At 36.8% G+C, this 20,701-nt stretch overlaps 1 protein-coding gene across 6 annotated transcripts in view; it reads right to left on the bottom strand.

The window, feature by feature from the left end:
- Positions 1 to 20,701, bottom strand: part of LOC115223847 (ras-specific guanine nucleotide-releasing factor 2) — a 670,879-nt gene that overhangs the window by 233,115 nt on the left and 417,063 nt on the right. The window lies entirely within an intron of this gene.

Here is a 20,701-nt window from a genome sequence, read left to right as displayed (position 1 = left end):
ATTACCAAATATGCTAGAAATCATTATAAAATCATGAGTTCATGTGTGATAGCAATTATGTGTTGATGCTTCTCTGTGTAAAATGCAAGAGGGGTGGGAATGACAATTAAGCAACAACAGTACTCTGGTAATTCATCTAATTGTCATTCACCTGTTCGTGTTCAGTTGTCATTTCATACTGGCATTTTATTTTGTGGACAAATTATTTTATCTCTCTCTCTCTTTTTACTCTTTTACTTGTTTCAGTCATTTGACTGCGGCCATGCTGGAGCACCACCTTTAGTCGAGCAACTCGACCCCGGGACTTATTCTTTTGTAAGCCCAGTACTTATTCTATCGGTCTCTTTTGCCGAACTGCTAAGTAACGGGGACAAAAACACACCAGCATCGGTTGTCAAGCAATGCTAGGGGGACAAACACAGACACACAAACACACACACGCATATATATATATATATATATATATACGACGGGCTTCTTTCAGTTTCCGTCTACCAAATCCACTCACAAGGCTTTGGTCGGCCCGAGGCTATAGTAGAAGACACTTGCCCAAGGTGCCACGCAGTGGGAATAAACCCAGAACCATATGGTTGGTAAGCAAACTACTTACCACACAGCCACTCCTGCGCCTGTTTACATTTCATAAACACACATACACACAGAAATTTATACTTATGTATAGATAAATGTATTTGATTCATAAATGCAGCATATTAAATATTTAATATATGAATGTAAATAAAATGCTCTGATACCCTAAGCAAATGGGGTTTTAGTATTTTATATTAAAGTTCTGCTGCTTCAAGTAATTTTTACACTACCCTTTAAAAACTAGGGTCTGTTGGTCTGTTAATTTCACAGATGACTTTCAAGAAATGTAATTAATTCATTCATTTACTTATTTTAATAGCACACACTGAAACAAAATCCCACTGTGAATATTTAAATGGGTATGTGCACGCATGCACGTGCATGTGTATGTTTCTGCATGTGTGTGCATGTATGTATATATATATATATACGAGTATATAAATTCATAAATGAGGGTGAAAAATTAGATATTAATGTAATAATATCGTCAGTTTAACACCAAGTGGCCTAGCACATAAAAACCAGGGAGACAATACAAATTTATACATAAATATAAGAGAGTTACCGTTAAGTGGTTAACTCTAGTGCTAGAAATAGCTCCTTATTCTGGTATAGCCACCAAAGTTGTTTCCACAAAAGAAATAACATTACCTTCAACGTAAGGAAAGCGAAATACAACGAAAAGATAGATTAATGCTGAACAATTTATATATACACATATATATATATTTTTCTTGTTTCAGCTCAGAGCTGTGGCTATGCTGATGCACCACGTATATACACGAATATGTGTATATATGCATATAGGTGTGGGCATGGCTGTGTGGCTGTGTGGTTGGAAGTTTGCTTCCTAACCACATGGTTCCAGGTTCAGTTCCACTGCTGGGCACCTTGGCACCTTGGGCAAATGTCGTCCACAATAACTTTGGGCCTTGTGAGTGGATTTGGTAGATGGAAACTGAAGGAAAGTTATCACACACACACAAATATATAAGAAAAGGTAATATATATATATATATATATATATATATATATATTCATAAATATGTATTAAGATGTAGGATTCATTAGAATCCAGGTAATTCTATGTGTATATGTGTGTGTGCATGCAAGTGTCCTTCACCACTTCTTGACAACTGGTGCTGGTGTATTTACATCCCTGTAGCTTAGCAGTTCAGCAAAAGATCTGATAGAATAAACACCAAGCTTTAAAAAAATTAAAAAATAACAAGAACTGGGTTCAATTTTCTCAACTAAAATTCTTCAACGTGGTGCTCCAGCATGGCCTCAATTCACTGACAGAAACACGAAACAGATAAAAGATAATATCCATTATCGAAGACACCTTCAGGTTTATAAAAATGAAGGAAAATTTTAATCAATTAAAGGTAGAATTGATCACGAAATCTTCATAATTAAAAGCACTGAAACAGTTGGCTTCAGCTTCAAGGCTCAAATATTCTTAAGGCTTAAATAATTGGCAATTTTTCATAAATATATTGACCAATATTGTATTATGTTGGCTCCATGCCTAAGAGTACAGCTACATTGTTGACTGTAGTCAAGGAAACTCTTTCTATTTGTGGAAGAAGCCTGTTTTCCAAACTTCTTTAGAAAAATTTTAAAAAGACCTATTATTAAGAATATTCAAATGAAGCTACAAAGGTCACTGCTCTCCAGAATAAATGTTTACTTGGGAATGGTAAAGATTTAGTTTTTAATGCAAGTGACTCTTATCTTTGTGTATTCCCAACGTAATTTGTATCAAAGACCCAATACTTTTTCTGCAAAGATGAATCATAAAGAAACTTGATACTAGTTTTTGATTTTTTCCCTACATCTAAGTGAGTCAGTCTGCTATAAATGAATACATACATGCATGTATAGACACACACACACACATGCACATGTGTGTGTGCGTCTGTGTGTGTGTGTGTGCGTCTGTGTGTGTGTGTATATATATATATATATATATATTATATATATATATATATATACACATACATACATACATACACACTTATATATCATATATATACATATGCATGTGTGTCTGTGTATATCTATCTATCTATATATATATTTGTGTATGTGTAAAAAAAAAATATATATGCATATATATATATATTGTTATATTTTGGAATGGTCATTTTGCCAGTTTAGCCAACGTATATATATATATAATATATATATATATATATATATCTTCACACCCACATATACATGTACATCTATCTATCTATCTGTCTGTCTGTCTGTCTGTCTGTCTGTCTGGCTGCCTGGCTGCCTGCCTGGCTGCCTGCCTGCCTGGCTGCCTGCCTGCCTACCTGTCTGTTTGTCTCTCTCTCTCTCTCTCTATCTATCTATCTACATATAACAATCCAGTGTACCTCAAGTGTGAAACCGATTGGTAAGATCAATTACGAAGGATATATAATTCTGTACACCTCGGATAATATGTGTGTGTGTGTGTGTGAGAGAGAAGCTGATTCAAATTGTAAAAATATTTCAATATTATGTGATAAATAAGGAAAAATAAGAACATACAGACTTGGTGTGTAAGTAAGTGGAATTAGGATTGGTGCAGCTAACAAATATCCTCTTTTACTCTTTTACTTGTTTCAGTCATTTGACTGCGGCCATGCTGGAGCACCGCCTTTAATCGAGCAACTCGACCCTGGGACTTATCCTTTTGTAAGCCCAGTACTTATTCTATCGGTCTCTTTTTGCCGAACCGCTAGGTAACGGAGACATAAACACACTAGCATCGATTGTCAAGCAATGCTAGGGGGACAAACACAGACACACATACATATATATGTACATATATACGACAGGCTTCTTTCAGTTTCCATCTACCAAATCCACTCACAAGTCTTTGGTTGGCCCGAGGCTATAGTAGAAGACACTTGCCCAAGGTGCCACGCAGTGGGACTGAACCCGGAACCATGTGGTTGGTAAACAAGCTACTTACCACAAAGCCACTCCTCTGTATGTTATTTATAATTCAGCCTATCTTTGCTGCAGTAGAATGTTGTTCTGTTGGGTATATGATATCTATTTATTTTGCTATTGTTTTCTTTTTTTGTTTTTTTGTTCTGAGAGTGTCATTAAACTGCAGAACCTAGAATTTTAAGCCTTTTTATGATTGCAGTATTAATGATAGTTAAGTTTGATATAAAACAGCTCAGCCTAATAATACATGTCAATAGTGATATAGCCAATTTGTTTGGTGTGACTAAGTCTCGTGGAGCCAGCGTTCTAGGTTTAATGGAATACGGCACAGAATTCTTCTGCTTCTCCTTTATGTATGCAGCAGGAAAATAAATTTTGTCAGGGTCTGTATTTAATTAAAATATATATCTATATATATATATATATATATTTGGTCGAAACATATCTAAGTCTAAGTTTATATATACACATATATATATATATACATATATATAAACACACACATATATATATATATACATATATATATATATATACATACACATATATATATATAACTATATACATACATATATAATATATATATATATATATATACATACACCACATATATATATATATATACATATATATATAATATATACATATATATAGATATATACATACATATATATATATATATATATATATATATACATACACCACATATAATATATATATATATAATATATATATATATATGTATATATATATATATATATATATATATATAGATATATATATATATATGCATGTATATATATATATATATGTATATACATATATGTATATATATATATATATAAGCACCATAAATAGAGTAAGTGATCAGAAATTGAACAATAACCAGCTTACTGACTTTGATAATCTCTTCTTAGAATCTGGTCATTCAATTACTGCAGTGTAAGCAGGAAATCTTCTGAGCTCCATAAATCTTGTTATTTGTCAAAATTACTGTCTTTCACCGAAAGTGACTATCCTTGTTTTATTTCTTCTATTCAAATTATGTAAGAAGTACTTGTCAATTCGAGTCTACGATGTAGTTTTAATATTCACTCAAACCTTCAGATTCATTACAATTCTATAACATAACTATTTTATGGGAGGCTGTCTTTTTTCCCCCCCTGTCATACATAACGAACATGGATGACTTTCTCTTGATGTATGTCACTAATACTGTTCACGAAGACATTAAACATCACTTTTCTTCTTCCAATAACAAAAAAAAAAATGAGAGAAACAAAATAAAACAAAACGAAAAAAAAAAACCAAAAGAAATGAATTACTCTCAATGGAACAAACAAAAAAAAATATGAAGAAATTTGGCGTCTGATTTTGGTTTAGTACATTTTTGCTTTCTGTATTTTTTTTTTTTTTATAATCTTGACAAGATATTGAACCTACAATCACTTTGACTATTAATGAAGTAAATAATGAATCAAATGAAATTTCAATAATGACACGTTTGTTTGATCTGCTTTGCAAATTTCTTCTCATTTCCATTCATTTCTTATCTACTACTACTACTACTACTACTGTTGTTGTTGTTATTCTTATTATTATTATTATCATCTTCATTACTACTACTACTACTACTACTACTACTAATACTATTATTGTTGTTGTTGTTATTCTTCTTCTTATTATTATTATCATCTTCATCATCATTATTATTATTATTATTAATTATTTTTGTTCTTCCTTGCAGTCACTGTCTTTCCCTCCTGTATTTTGTAACCAATCAATTTATCTATGATATGTGTGTGTGTGTGTGTGTGTGTGTGTGTATTATATAGAGTGTGTGTATATTCACACATACACACACATATATATATAATATATCTACACATATATACACATGCATATTCACTCTCTCTCACACACACATATACACGCATACATACACATGTACACATACACATACTCACACACACACACGATGCACAGGCTGGCTGAATAGTCAAGAAGTGTGTTTCACAACCACAGGATTCCAGGTTCAATTTTGGGCAAATTTTATTTCCACTGGTTTCAGATTTACCATTACTTTGCAAGTGAAATAGAACAGGTGGAAACTGTACAGAAATCTGCTTAATTGATTGCACTCATAATTCAAAAGATACAGCTTTGTCTTACCCACACATTATGTCACACCAATTCTGCTAGGAAATTGCTTTAAAGGTACATCCGTTTATAGTATACTCAGCCACTTACAAGTGAATTCAATGAGCAGGTAGTTCTATCAATGAAATAACTGAATCCTAATCACTGAAAATGAGAGAGAATCAGCCATACACAATATATTGTCATCATCATCGTCATCGTCGTCGTCATTATTATTATTATTATTATTATTATTATTATCATTATTACAGGTCGTCATTGACTTATGACCACAACTGGTTCTGACTGACTGGTCATAAGTCGGCCAATAGGTCTGCATAAAAAAATAAAATAAATGCACCCTATTTAAAGCCTAGTCAGGCTCATGGGCCCAGTTTCTCAGTTTCAATGGCGTATGTGTTCCCCAGCTGGACGGGACGCCATTCCATCGTAGCGTTACTCATTTTTGCCAGCTGAGTGGACTGGAGCAACGTGAAATGAAGTGTTTTGCTCAAGAACACAACGCGTCGCCCGGTCCAGGAATCGAAACCACAATCTTACGATCATGATGCTGACACCCTAACCACTAAGCCACGTGCCTCCACATAGGTCTACATAGCTTTGTTTTATATTTTTACATTCTTAAGGTACATTCTCAGGCAAAAGTCACACAGTGTTATTTGTTCGGAGTCTAAAAAAACTATTACGAGTTTACCTTGATGTCTCCGTGACAGGATATTCATCCAACCCTTGGGATAACCACAGTGGTGATCGAAAACCAAACCTAGGGCAAGCATTTGTTAGCTAACATCATCCATAGATGGGATAATTTCTAAGAAATTAAACTCATTAAGTTTCAACTGGACTATATATTACAGTTGCTGGGAGCTGGCATGCCAATCATCATAAAGTCAATTGGTCATAAGTCAGATAGGTCGTAAGTTGATGACGACCTGTATTGTTGAGTGAGAGAGCAGTGCATGCCATCAAAGTGACTCTGGGGTAAAATCTATGTAGCCCAGTATCCCTGTCATGATTACCTGTCTGATAAGGGTACACCAGGGTCATGCATCATAACCAAATGTATATGGCATGATGATCTCGTATCAAGATAAACAGTGCATGACCTTGGAGGTAGGGCCCAGTTAGAATTTTCTTCTGGTCGAGTAGCCCATCCTGCTCAAAAGGTCCCTGAATAAGGGTTGTTTAAGGATGTTGAACGAAACAGCCATGTTTTCAAGGTGAATTATTCAAACTCCAAAGATTCCCTCTCAACACATGGCTATGATGCTCCCCACTACTTCTGCTCATGATTAGAGATGCACATATCGCCAGCTACTAAGGGACATGCTCAACTGGTTAAGGTCAAACAACTGACAAGCAAATCTGTGGTATTGAGCAGAATATTTGCTGTAGCCCATCTTTTATACCAATCATTTGACTGTGACCATGCTGGAGCACTGCCTTGAAGGGTTTTAGTTGAACAAATTAACCCCAGTATTATTTCTTAAGATTAATACTTATTCTTTCAGTATCTTTTGTCAAACTGCTAAGTTACAGGTATGTAAATACACTGACACTAATTGTCAAGCTGTGACAGGGGTACAAATACATGCAGAAAGACACACACACACACACACACACATACACACACACATGTACATACACACACAAACACACATACACACGGCTCACACACACATATGTACATACGCACACAGACACACACTGAGTGTGTGTGTGTGTTTGTGTGCGTGTATATATATATATATATACATATATATATATATATATAGGGGATGATGGGGGACCAAGACTCCTGGTGGTTTGCTGTGCTTGAAAAGACATGCCAAGCTAAGTAAAAGCATGGCAGCCCTTGCATGCTGGTTTGTCCTCTGCAACCCTCTCCAGCTGAGCATCCCTAATCCTGTGGGTTTGTCAGTGCTGGTGCCACATCAAAGGATCCATGCTGATGCTGTGCAAAAGCCCTCAGCACCCTCTGTAAAGGGGTTGGCATTAGAAAGGGCATCCAGCTGTAGAAACCATGTCAAAACAAGCATAGAGCCTAAACAGCCCTTCAGCTGGTCAGCTCCAATCAAACTGTCCAACCCATGCTGCCATGGAAAACGGATGTTAAATGATGAAGATGATGATGATGATATGTGTGCGTGCATGAGTGTGTGTGCATTGCCACCTTGACTGGCTTCCATGCTGGTGGCACGTAAAAAGCACCATCTGAATCGTGGCCCATGCCAGTGCCACCTTGACTGGCTTCTGTGCCGGTGGCATGTAAAATGCACCAATCCGATCATGGCCGTTGCCAGCCTCGCCTGGCACCTGCGCCAGTGGCACATAAAAAGCACCCACTACACTCACAGAGTGGTTGGTGTTAGGAAGGGCATCCAGCTGTAGAAACACTGCCAGATCAGACTGGAGCCTGGTGCAGCCTTCTGGCTTCCTAGATCCCCGGTCGAACCATCCAACCCATGCTAGCATGGAGAACGGACGTTAATCGATGATGATGATGATGATGATATATGTATGGTGTGAGCTGGGGAGGGGATCATGGATGTATAAATTATACAGCATAAATCCAAACATTTTCTGCACTTTTATCTGTTGAATCTCCAGATCCCAATTACGAAGATTAAAGAAACAGCAGAAAATATTATTCTCTCACTGTTTTCAGCTTTACTGTTAATATTTTATTGGATGTTGTATATTGCTCGCCTCTCAGCAGCGAGAATTTTTGTAACTACCATTCAGTGTAGTTTAGCGCATTAACTATATCACACACACATGAACATATAAATGTATGTATGTTTGTGTGTATGTATGCATGCATACATGTGTGTGTGTGTATATATACTTTTTCTCTCTCTCCATTTTTTCCCCTTTCATCCCTTTCTGTCAAAGAGTATTGGCTCGAAACATCAAAGACTTTTCCATTTTCCCCAAGAGTCAAACTAATACACCTGCTTGTTGTTCTCTCACCTGTCTCTATCGTTTGTTTTCTGTATATTTGAACCATAAAAACACATATCTTTATTAAATTTTTACAAGAGAGGTAACAGCGACTTCACTTTTGATCAGCTAGCCTTTATCTGTTATATATATATATATATATATATATATATATATATATATATATATATATATATATATATATATATATAAATATATATAATATATATATATATATTATATATATATATATAATTAATCAATATAGGGTGGCAAAAAAAAATTTTGTAGAATTTTTTTGCCACCAGCGGCCTAGTGGGAAAAAAATAGTCAAAGACCATTTTTAAGTTCAACATCAACAATCAAGGAACGGCCATAATAGGCCATTCACCCACTAGAAATAACAGCCAAAGCTTCAACCGCAAATAAAAATTAATTCCGTAAACCAGGAGAAAATTAAAAATTTAAAAACTCCTGGTTTACGGATTAATTTTTATTTGCGGTTGAAGCTTTGGCTGTTATTTCTAGTGGGTGAATGGCCTATTATGGCCGTTCCTTGATTGTTGATATTATTATATATATATATATAAGACTAAGGCAGGTGGAAGTACAAACAAACAATTGTATTATTATGGCGCTCCAGGAATATAAATAAAACAGTCTTTAACGTTTCGAGCCTACGCTCTTCAACAGAAAGATACACAGAAAAGAAACATGGAGAGAAACAAGGAGAGAAAAAAAAAGGAGAGAAAAAAAGAGAAACAAGGAGTGAAAAAAATGCGTGCAGAAGCTAGCGATTCAACATGGCGATCTGATATATATATATATATATACATATTTATATATAAGCATGGAACTCTGTATATGTGTGGGGCACTATTTTCAGATGCTCCTGGGAGATAGTCCAAGAAACAGTAGGTGGATTGTTAGAGAATGTAAGTGATGCTGAATAGTGAAAGAAATTTAAATAATAAATAAACAAATCAATAAATATAAATTTGAATAATGAGATAAAAAAGACAAAGAAACAATAAAAAGACTATTAGATTAAGCAAAAGAAAAAAAAACAGAATAAATTTATTTCTGTTTGTAAACTTTTACTTCTCTCCGACTCTGAATATATCTTGTTTGAGAAAACATGAGATGTGGTACGAGGAGAAAATGAAAGAAAAGAAAAGTTATAATGATGTTGATTATAATGATGGTCATACCCTCAGCATTATTTTTATATGAGCAAGAAACAGTATTTCCATATTATTTCCTTAATAATGTTTAAACAATAACAATAAAAAAGAAAAAAATACTAAAGGGAAAAAAATTAATGCCATATATTATTTACTTTGCGCATCATCCACTGTAACTGTCAAAACCAGCTGATTGTAAATTAACAATCTAGATCCAAATAGAATCTTAGCTCATTATGACATTTCCCTTGTCACTTTGTCATCATCTGTTCTCTATGGCAATGGACACCCATCATCATACTTTACCGTCAACGACAATAAACACACCCTTCCTCCTCATCATACTTCACCTTCAACGACAATAAACACACCCTTCCTCCACATCATACTTCACCTTCAACGACAATAAACACACCCTTCCTCCACATCATACTTCACCTTCAACGACAATAAACACACCCTTCCTTCTCATCATACTTCACCTTCAACGACAATAAACACACCCTTCCTCCACATCATACTTCACCTTCAACGACAATAAACAAACCTTCTCCTCATTGTACTTCACCATCAATGACAATAAACAAGCCCTTCCTCTCCTTTACTCACTTTATGCTAAATGAGACATTTATGACACTGTCCTAATCCTGTAATTGATTGTTGTTGCAGTTGCCTTTTTTCTTTGCTTTCATTTCTTCATTATTGTTAGAATTTTAATGACTATTAGAAAAAAAAACCATTCCTTGTCATTGCTATTTTATATTATGAAATTCATCAGTGCAGCTGCAGCTGTTATCCATGGCTGTGGCTGTGGTTGTAATTCTTGTAGTTATCATTACCAGAAGTGGTAGCGAGTGTCAATAACTTCTGCTTATATCCATTGTATTCACTGTTTTCATTTTTATCATTATTTCATCATATATGTATATATATGGATGTATGTATATATATATATATATATTTATATTTATATTCACCTCACTAAATTTATTTCCACATTGAATTCTTCATTTTATCTAATACGCTCCTCCTCCTCCTCCTCCTCCTCCCCTCCTTCTCCTCTTCCTCCTTCTAGCAACCCACCACCACTACCTCTTACCACCGTTGCCACTCTCTTCCTCCTCCTCCACCTCTTCCTAGCAATCCACCACCACCACCCCTTGCCACCATTGCCACTCTCCTCTTGCTCCTCCTCCTCCATCTCCACCTCTTCCTAGCAACCCACCACCACTCCTTACCACCATTTCCACTCTCCTCCTCCTCCTCCTCATCATCATCATCATCATCATCGTTGTCATCATTGCCACTGTCATCATCATCATCAACATTAACATCATCGTTGTCATCACTCTCTTTCATTTTATATCTTCCTGATTTTTCCACTCATTTCGCTTTTTCATTCTTTTATTGAAATTTATCTTTCATTTCTTCCAATTTCTCTGACCCTATATTTGTTTTTTTTCTTTTCTTTTTCGTTTTTCTTTGTTGGATAGATGGTGGGGTGGGGATATTTTAATGTACCTTGCTTTTTACCTTGTGCACTACTTTTCTGGTTTTCTTTCTTTCTGTTTTTAAATTCCTTTGCCCTTTATTTGGCTAAAACATCTTTTTCCTATTTTCTCTGTTTCTAACCACCATCCTAATTTTCTCTTCTTTGAGATATTTTTCTTTCCTTTCTGAGTTATTATTTTCTTTCTATAGGTGCAGAGGTGGCTGTGTGGTAAGTAGTTTGCTTAGCAACCACATGGTTCTGGGTTCAGTCCCACTGTGTAGCATCTTGGTCAAGTGTCTTCTACTATAGCCTTGTGCCGACCAAAGCCTTGTGAGTGGATTTGGTAGACAGAAACTGAAAGAAGCCTGTCGTATATATGTATATATATATGTGTGTATCTATGTTTGTGTGTCAGTGTTTGTCCCCCAACCATCGCTTGATAACCGATGCTGGTGTGTTTATGTTTCTGTCACTTAGCGGTTCAGCAAAAGAGACCAATAGAATAAGTACTGGGCTTACAAAAATAAGTCCCGGGGTCGATTTGCTCGACTAAAGGTGGTGCTCCAGCATGGATGCAGTCATATGACTGAAACAAGTAAAAGAGTAATGACCTCACTCCTACAAGTTACAGATGTTGACTTTACTATGTACAAACACTAATGTAACCCTTTTAAAATACTAAATAATTGTTTCTAACATAGATGTAAGTTCAGAAATTTAGAGGAAAGGAACAATCAGTTACATTGATCCCAGTACTTTAATTTAGTAGCCCTCAAGGAATGAAAAGAAAAGCTTGCCACAGTCTGATTTGATCTCAGATTATAAAGAATTTCTAATTTAGATACAATTTTAACTTAGAATTGGATTTAGAATTAGAATAGACTTTCTAAAAAGCAGCAACCGATCATGGCTGCTGCCAGCCTCCCCTGGCACCTGTGCCGGTGGCACGTAAAAAGCACCCACTACACTCACGGAGTGGTTGGCGTTAGGAAGGGCATCCAGCTGTAAAAACACAGCCAGATCAGACTGGGGCCTGGTGCAGCCCCCTGGCTTCCCAGACCCTGGTCGAACTGTCCAATCCATGCTTGCACGGAAAACGGACGTTAAACGATGATGATGATTATGATGATGATGATGCAAGGTCAGAGATTTTGAGGGAAGGGATTAGCTGATTTCATAGATTGCAGTATTTGACTGGGTTTTCAGTTTATCAACTCCAAAAGAGTAAGTGTCATAGTTGGCCTTGGTGGGATTTGAACTAAGAATATAAAGAGATAGAAGAAATGTCACAAGGCATATTTTCTGATGCTTTAATGATTCCACCACCTTAACAATGCTAAATAATATTAGTTTCAAATCTTGGCACAAGGCCAGCAGATTCAGGGGAGGAGTAAGTCAGTTACATTGCCCCCAGTACTCAACTGGTACTTATTTTATTGACTCTGAAAGGATGAAAGGCAAAGTCGACCTTGGCAGAATTTGAACTTAGAATGTGATGATAGATAAAATTCTGCTAAGCGTTTTGCTCAGCATGATTCTGCCAGCTTGCCGCCTTACATTGCAAAATAAATTCGTTCTTATTCTGGAAGGAGGAACATAAATATCAACTTTAGCAGCATTTGAACTCTGGACATAGAGGAAAATAACCTTGCTCACAACTTCATAAGTGGAAAGTGTAACCTCTCGAAAGAGCTGTTCTTCACTCCTGCTCAAGAGTGTTGGCTGCGCGGTCACTTCGAAAAGCTCTATCTGCGACGATTTCATCTCAATCGAAGGAGAGGGGCTTTCTCCGTCCGGGTTGCAGATCCATGGAATAAGCTGCCGGACGAGATAGTGAAGATGCCGACGACCGCTCGTTTCAAAGTCTCCCTTGACCACAAGTGGCCTGAACTCTTTACATGAACACCCTCCCTGTACATAACTCCATGTCCCCCTACATGGCTTTGCTTTTTGCTTTTTGAGCCAAAAAATTAACTTAACTAACTTAACTTAACTTAACTTAACCTTGTACTGCAAGGTTAAATAACAATATAACAGTTAAATAGCAATATAACCAACAGCTTGTGATAGCTTGGATCCTTCTTTGGCTTGTTACGGCCTGGTTTGCTGATGGTTCCTCACAGGCTCATATTGAAGTAATTGATATCCTTGGTGGAATCATTTGTTGTTGTTGTTTGTTCCTTTCGAAGCCATGCCTGGCTCATAAGGGCCGGTTTCCCAGTTTCCTTGGCGTATAGGATCCCCACTTGGATGGGACACCGGTCCGTCACAGGTGAGCTGCAAGATGCAGGAGGAAAAGAGTGAGAGAAAGTTGTGGCGAAAGAGTCAGTAGGAGTTTGCCATTACCTTCTGCTGGAGCCATGTGGAGCTTAGGTGTTTTGCTCATAAGCACACACATCGCCCGGTCTGAGATTCGAACCCATGATCTCTCGACTGTGAGTCCGCTGCTCTAACCACTAGGCCATGTGCCTCCACATGGTGGAATCATTAGAAAGTCAAAGAAAATGCCTTGCAGTATTCAGTTGCACAACTGCTCATTCTGAGATCAAATGCTGCAAAGGTCAACTTTGCCTTTCATTTCTCTGAGGGTTGATAAAAATAAAGTACCAATGATAGACTGGTATTGGCTTAATTGATTGACCCCATCCTCCAAAATTTTTGGCTTTGCCTATGGAATGTTTTGTTACTATATAACTTAAGAAATGGTTATTATCATAACAATAACATAAAAACAACAGCCGCTACACTTGTAACCAGTCCAACAACAGATCAACAACAAGAAAGCACATAACCATAACAACCCATAGCAAATATACACAACATATAAAACTTTAGGTTAACAAAAGAATATAAAGAGAATATATAAATGTGTACGAATAACTATGAAATACAAGGATGAATAAATCTGGCATTTATTCCAGGTTACAGTTGTATTATGATACCAGATTACTATAAGTAGCATTCCCAGAAGATCTGGCACATTTTCTGAACTGCTATATGAATGGAAAAATCTAGGAATTAGCGAATTAAGTGCTTGGAGACTCTCAATGCAATGTCTCCAAGGAATATAGAATTAAAACCCATAAGCAGGTAGTTTAATATCTTATCTAGGTCGTTATTTGTATGATTAATGAACCAATGTTTTTATACATGGTTGCTCAATCTTGAAAAGACATCTGCCAAAATCTGCCTCATACCTTATCATCTTACAAAAGGAAATGGTAAAGTGGATAATGCAATCCTAGATAAACTCAACTAGAAAACAAAGACAAGATGGTCATGGCTAGAACACTTTTGATCAAAGGTCTGGTTAATTAACGTCATCCTGGAGTTGAATAATATTTGCATAAGGCCCCAGACACAACAGAATATGCTTCAACACACGAACTCATATAAAGAATCTTGCAAACCAAATCCAAAAACGAAATATAAGGCCACAAGTTTTGATGAAAAATGTGTGGTTAATTTAATCAACCCCAATATCTGACTGGTATTTTATTGTATCTACCCAGGGATTTGAACGCAGAAGAAAAAGGAGCTGCGAGACTCAATAACGACATAACAGATTATGATCGTCTGTATTCTTCTGGATCCCTCTTTGGGTGTCATTGATGTTATTGGTGTCATTATTATAATACCATGAACCAAGTCTGAAACCACACTAGGAATATAACCAACAGGTAAATACACAAACATGACCACAGTGACCACTGCAAAAGCAAAACTTTAAAAGACAATGAAAAAAAAAAGAATAACAGAAGAAAGAACCAAAATAATACCCATTTCTTTATTACCCACAAGGGGCTAAACACAGAGGGGACAAACTAGGACAGACATAGGTATTAAGTCGATTACATCGACTCCAGTGCGTAACTGGTACTTAATTTATTGACCCCGAAAGGATGAAAGGCAAAGTCGACCTCGGCGGAATTTGAACTCACAACGTAACGACAAGCGAAATACGGCTACGCATTTCGCCCGGCGTGCTAACGTTTCTGCCAGCTCGCCGCCCTTTAATAATACCAGCAATCAAATAAACAGTGGCCAGTGTCTCTTCTAACTTCACTATTGTACAAAATGAAACAAAACATTGATGAAGGACATAATGCAACACGGAAACAAAATATAAACAAAAAGTAGTTGCTTTTGTAAAGCTTGTCCCCAAAAACACCTGTATTTAGACTTCAGATAAAACACTCCCGATTTTCTTTATCGTTGTCATCTAACACAAAATCTCCCATATGCAAAGGAAGTTTTCTGCGAATTGCAGCTAAGCAAATTTATCTTAGGCGAGATATCCCCATTCTATCAAGAAGGCTGAATTACCCATTCTTTGAAATCAGGCTAAGTGAAATTATTCACTTTTTTCTCCACCCACATTAGCTGTATTGAGAATTAGTTCTATAAATGATTATGGTATGGGAGAAAACGCACATGCTTAATGACTTTAGGGATCCAGGTGTGTGTATATGATATTCCTCGGTGAAACCAAAGTTTCCTGAAATTGTATTTCTTCTCAATGAAGAAATCTTAAAGCTTTCATGGGAATATCCCACTTATCAGTGCTAGAGAGTGACTGGAATGGAATCTTGCATACAAACTAGGATTGCGGGGAGTAGTCAACTGAATAAGGTGGTGTAAAAGTTTTAAGTTATCAATATTCAATATGAACAGAATATTTAAGTCAGCATTTAATGATAGTATGGGATGACTGCTATTTTGGCTGGGTCACTACACATTCCACAAGTATGTGATTTCAACAGTCACATATTGAACCCCACCACTGTCTATGTGTGCTTGGTCAGAAATGGAGAGGCAGGAGTGTGGTGGGGTTTAATTACAGGAAACAGAATGCATCATTCCTGGAATGGAAAACCTATAATGACTGAATTAGCAAAATAGTTGAGTGGAGTATGATGCTGAAGGGATGATTATCAACAACTGGTAGTTGTTCTCTTGGAAGTGATCCATCATTGTAAAATCGATAGAAAAGAATTAATGGTAAAGAACAAGGAATGAACTGGTCAGCAGATTAGAAGAATCTGTGGGAAAAGATGATACTACCAATGTGCTGTGAACAAAAATTGTATCCATCCATTTCTTTGGTGGGAAATAAGGTTTGTGTTGTCAGACTTTGTTCACATATGCACTAAGAAATGGAGCAAGGAAACCATTTGATCTGTACAGATGGTTGAGGTGCAATGTGGAAACAAATCCATGATTACAGACCATGATGAATATGTGCTACTTGATTTTAGGTGGACATGTGCAGTTTTCCAGTAGTATTTTGCGTGACTTTGAAAATAGTGATGGGTCAGAGATGTTGAATCTTAGTGCCTACTTTGATGGTCACTTCACAACAGAAATGGTGAAGTGCTGTGTAAAACTAAAAGCTGAGTCACTGTTGGTGATAACTGATTGAGCCTAGTTTGGATGGCCTGTTTTATGGTTATATACCAAACTTGTATACTCCTGGCATGGCAAACATCTATTGTAACTTATAGCAGATTGGGGACTAGGTTGGTGGTACAAATGAGTAAGGATCCAAACAAGAAGATAATATCAGCAATTTCTGGCCCATAATGCCACTAAACATTGAATTTAAAGTTTTGATAACAAGCTGAAACTTGTTATCAATAGTGTGGCCTGGACCATTCTGATCCATAAGATTCCCAAAAGATCTATCCATGAAAACTTCTACCTTGTGTGATATGATGGAGAAAAGGTTTGTAATAAATCTGGCTTTGGTTGGGTTTTAATCCACTTTCATTAGAGATGCCCATCAGTATTTGGTTGTGTCCTCAATGCAACCATTTCTCTCTACTTACAGGGGCTGGTTCAATTCACCTTGAGAGGCAACAAATCAGTGATCCAAGTAAATGGTTACCTTTCAGGACTATTTCAAATCACCTGCTTTGTCAGTCAAAGTTTTTTCTCTCATTTTCTCCTGTAAATTTTGTCTCTTGAACAATTAATGGGGAAGATGAAGATATTGAAATACCAAGCTGGTGGTGGTGGTGGTGTGGGTGTGTGTGTGGGGGGCAAACTAAAGTAATATCAGGTGGTAAAGGGAGGATACATTAACCTAGACAAGTTGGTGACTTGCAGCTCACGTACCTGGAGAAATTAAGCAGTATTGTGGGTCGCTGGACTGATGGTTCTGTTGAAATGCTTGGGATCTATTTCAGCCCAGATTTCCAGATGGTTAGGAAGTGGGATGAGGTTTTTCTAGCTGAGTGGCTTATCTCATCCACTTATAGTCTGACTAGAAGCTATCCCTGCAAATTGTATCTTAATCCAGTTTCCTTCTGACTATATTGGAATATTTAACCATTATTTCCTGTAGAAGGGACACTTTCCACTGTTCAGAAGGCCCATCTGACAACAACAACCAGTAAATACAGAGTTCAGTATGTGATGTACAGGAATGCACTGAGGCAGGAATATCTGCAGAGATTCCTGAATGGCAACCAAGTACAGTCTCCATTCATCATGCATTTGTCTTCCCCCAACTCATCCCTTTGAGAGAGCTGTAGTCCAGGGTTAAGTAAAGACCAAGATTAGGCCCTTGGTATCTAGAAGTTTGTTAAATGCTCACAGTTCCCTACCGGCTGGGCAATATGATTGGTGGTATGTCTGCTCTTGCATTCTATAACAGATTAGTAGCAAGCAAGAGCATCAACATTCTCCAGGAGACACTAGATGTTGAAGATTGACTGAACTATCTGTTACAGAGGACTTTAGGCTTAGTAGCTATTGGCTATTTCCAAAAATTCCTGGCTGTGCTACTCTAGTAGTACCTGTTTTTTTTTACTACCCACAAGGGGCTAAATACAGAGGGGACAAACAAGGACAGACATAGGTATTAAGTCGATTACATCGACCCCAGTGCGTAACTGGTATTTAATTTATCGCCCCCGCGAGGATGAAAGGCAAAGTTGACCTCGGCGGAATTTGAACCCAGAATGTAACGGCAGACGAAATACAGCTACGCGTTTCGCCTGGCGTGCTAACGATTTTGCCAGCCCACCGCCTTATACTACTCTAGTAGTACCATCAGCTGAGTTTGTCTGAAATGAAACCATTTTGCACTCATTTGTTCAGTGACTGACCATTGCTGACTTGTGGAGGTTTGTTGAACAGCTGTTGTCACATAATAGAAAAATTAATTATTAGCCATGTCCATCACGAGGATAGCTCAATCACTTTTCTTTGACTGAGAAGGACTGGTAGTTATTCTCTGTCTGGTGGCATAACAAAAGAGATTACATGACAGACAAGATTGAAAGGGCTGAAGACAGACCCTTTCTCATCAACTTCTTTGCTTTCCACTTAGAAAAAAAAGGGAAGGTCAGTAAGGGAGGCACTGTACTGAAAGGTATGTGACCATAAGAATGAACTGCCTGAATGAGCCTGCTCTTTGTAAGCCCCCATAAGCCAGAGAACACCACAACCCTTGGTACTTAGTTAATGCTGGATCTATGAGATTTCTTGGTTGGCCCTAGGTGGCTGACCCCTTAATTTGAATGTCACATTTCATTCCATTTGTAATTTCACTTTTATAAAAGAATAGGCATGAAAAATAGCGAAACTTTTTATGCCTATTCTTTCATAAGAGACCCTATGAAAACTTCCACCATTCTTTTGTAAACTGTTCTTGTATTGTCCCTTCATCCATTATTCACGTAAGAAATGGAAGATATCATTTCTCTATAACATAAGAGTAGCAGATCAATTTGGTAGAATCATTGGAATATTTGTTAAATTGCCTTGCAGTACATGTTTCAGTTGTTTACATTTTTTAGTTCAAATCCTGCTGAGGCCAGTGTTTACCTTTCTTCCCTTCAGAATCACTAAAATGAAATTCCAGCCAAGAACAATAGTTGAAAGCATCAGCAAACATCCTCCCCAAAATTTTAGGCATTCCATTTATGTTGGAAGCAATTTCTTTTTCTTCAAATCAATTGCTGAATTAGTTCTTTTCTATGACTCTTCAGTAGAGACACTGAACAAGAGACTTGGACAAGGGACAAGAAACTCGACACGAGAATGCTTTGTGCAGTTCGCAATCTTTCTTGGCAGCAACGTTCAAAACAGGGGCTGTATGACAGTCTTCCTACCATCACCTCAGTAATCAGAGAAAAAAAGACCATGTTATGCAGGACACTACTGGAGAAGCAAAGAAGGAATATCCAGCAATAATATCCTTCACTGTAAACCCACTCATGTACACACAAAAATCAGTAGACCAAGAAGAGCACAAATTGATCATATTGTGGAGGACACTGGATATAAAATTGAGGATATGAAGACTCCTATGGAAGATCAAGACATCTGACAGGAAATTTGAATTGATCTAAGCAAAGTCACCTGATTGGATAAATAGAAACAATTATTATTTATAATTTTGCTCTGTTTATTAAGACAGCAAGCTAGCAGAAGTGTTAGCATCCCAGGTGAAACACTCAGTGGCCTTTTGTCCATATTTACGTTTTGAGTTCAAATGCTGCTGAGGTCAACTTTGCCTTTCATCCTTTTGGAGTTGATAAAATAGGTACCAGTTGGGCACTAGGACTGATGTAATCGATTTAACCACCGAAATTGCTGGCCTTGTACCGAAATTTGAAATCAATATTATTCTGGTTATTAAGGTGGTGAGCTGGCAGAATCCTTAGCTAGCACACCTGGCAAAATGCTTAGTGGCATTTTGTCTGTCTTGACATTCTGAGTTCAAATGCTGCCAAGGTCAACTTTGCCTTTCATCCTTTCAGGGTTGATAAAATAAGTACTAGTTAATCACTGTCGTTAATGTAATTGACTTACCCACTACCTCGAAATTGCTGGCCTTGTGCTAAAATTTGAAACCAATATTGTTCTTCGTATTCTTATCTACTTATGTGTGTGTGTTTGAGTGTTACACTTTAAACAACCTTAACTACCAAGAGTGTTACACTTTAAAAAACCTTAACTACCAAATGAAATATCTTTAATATGAAGTGACTTGGCTTGAATGCTTAGAATGAAGAGAACTCGGGTAAAAGAACTGAAGAACTTGGTGGTGGTATTAAACTGGTTCACAGATTAAGTCTACCATGCAGTTCAGTGTATGTGAGTTGATTTTAGATTTAGAAAAAGCTGTTGTGTTTAAAGGGTTAAAGGATTAATTCTCATAAATATAAATAAATCTTTAAATAATGAACTTTATTATTCCGTTTCTGCCAAAAGCTATTATTACTAAAACCTCGGACAAAAGAAATCTTACACGATCATTTCAGAAGTTGAACATAACAACCAAATCTTCCTTAAAAGTACACCCTACCATCTTCAAAAATAGGACGCATCAGATAGCATTGTCTAAGGTATACTATGGCTGTAA

This window comes from Octopus sinensis, linkage group LG2 (assembly GCF_006345805.1).
Source record: "Octopus sinensis linkage group LG2, ASM634580v1, whole genome shotgun sequence".
In the NCBI taxonomy this organism is placed as follows: Eukaryota; Metazoa; Mollusca; class Cephalopoda; order Octopoda; family Octopodidae; genus Octopus; species Octopus sinensis.
The sequence above is the reverse complement of the archived record's forward strand: the minus strand, read 5'-3'. Positions and strand labels throughout refer to the sequence as shown.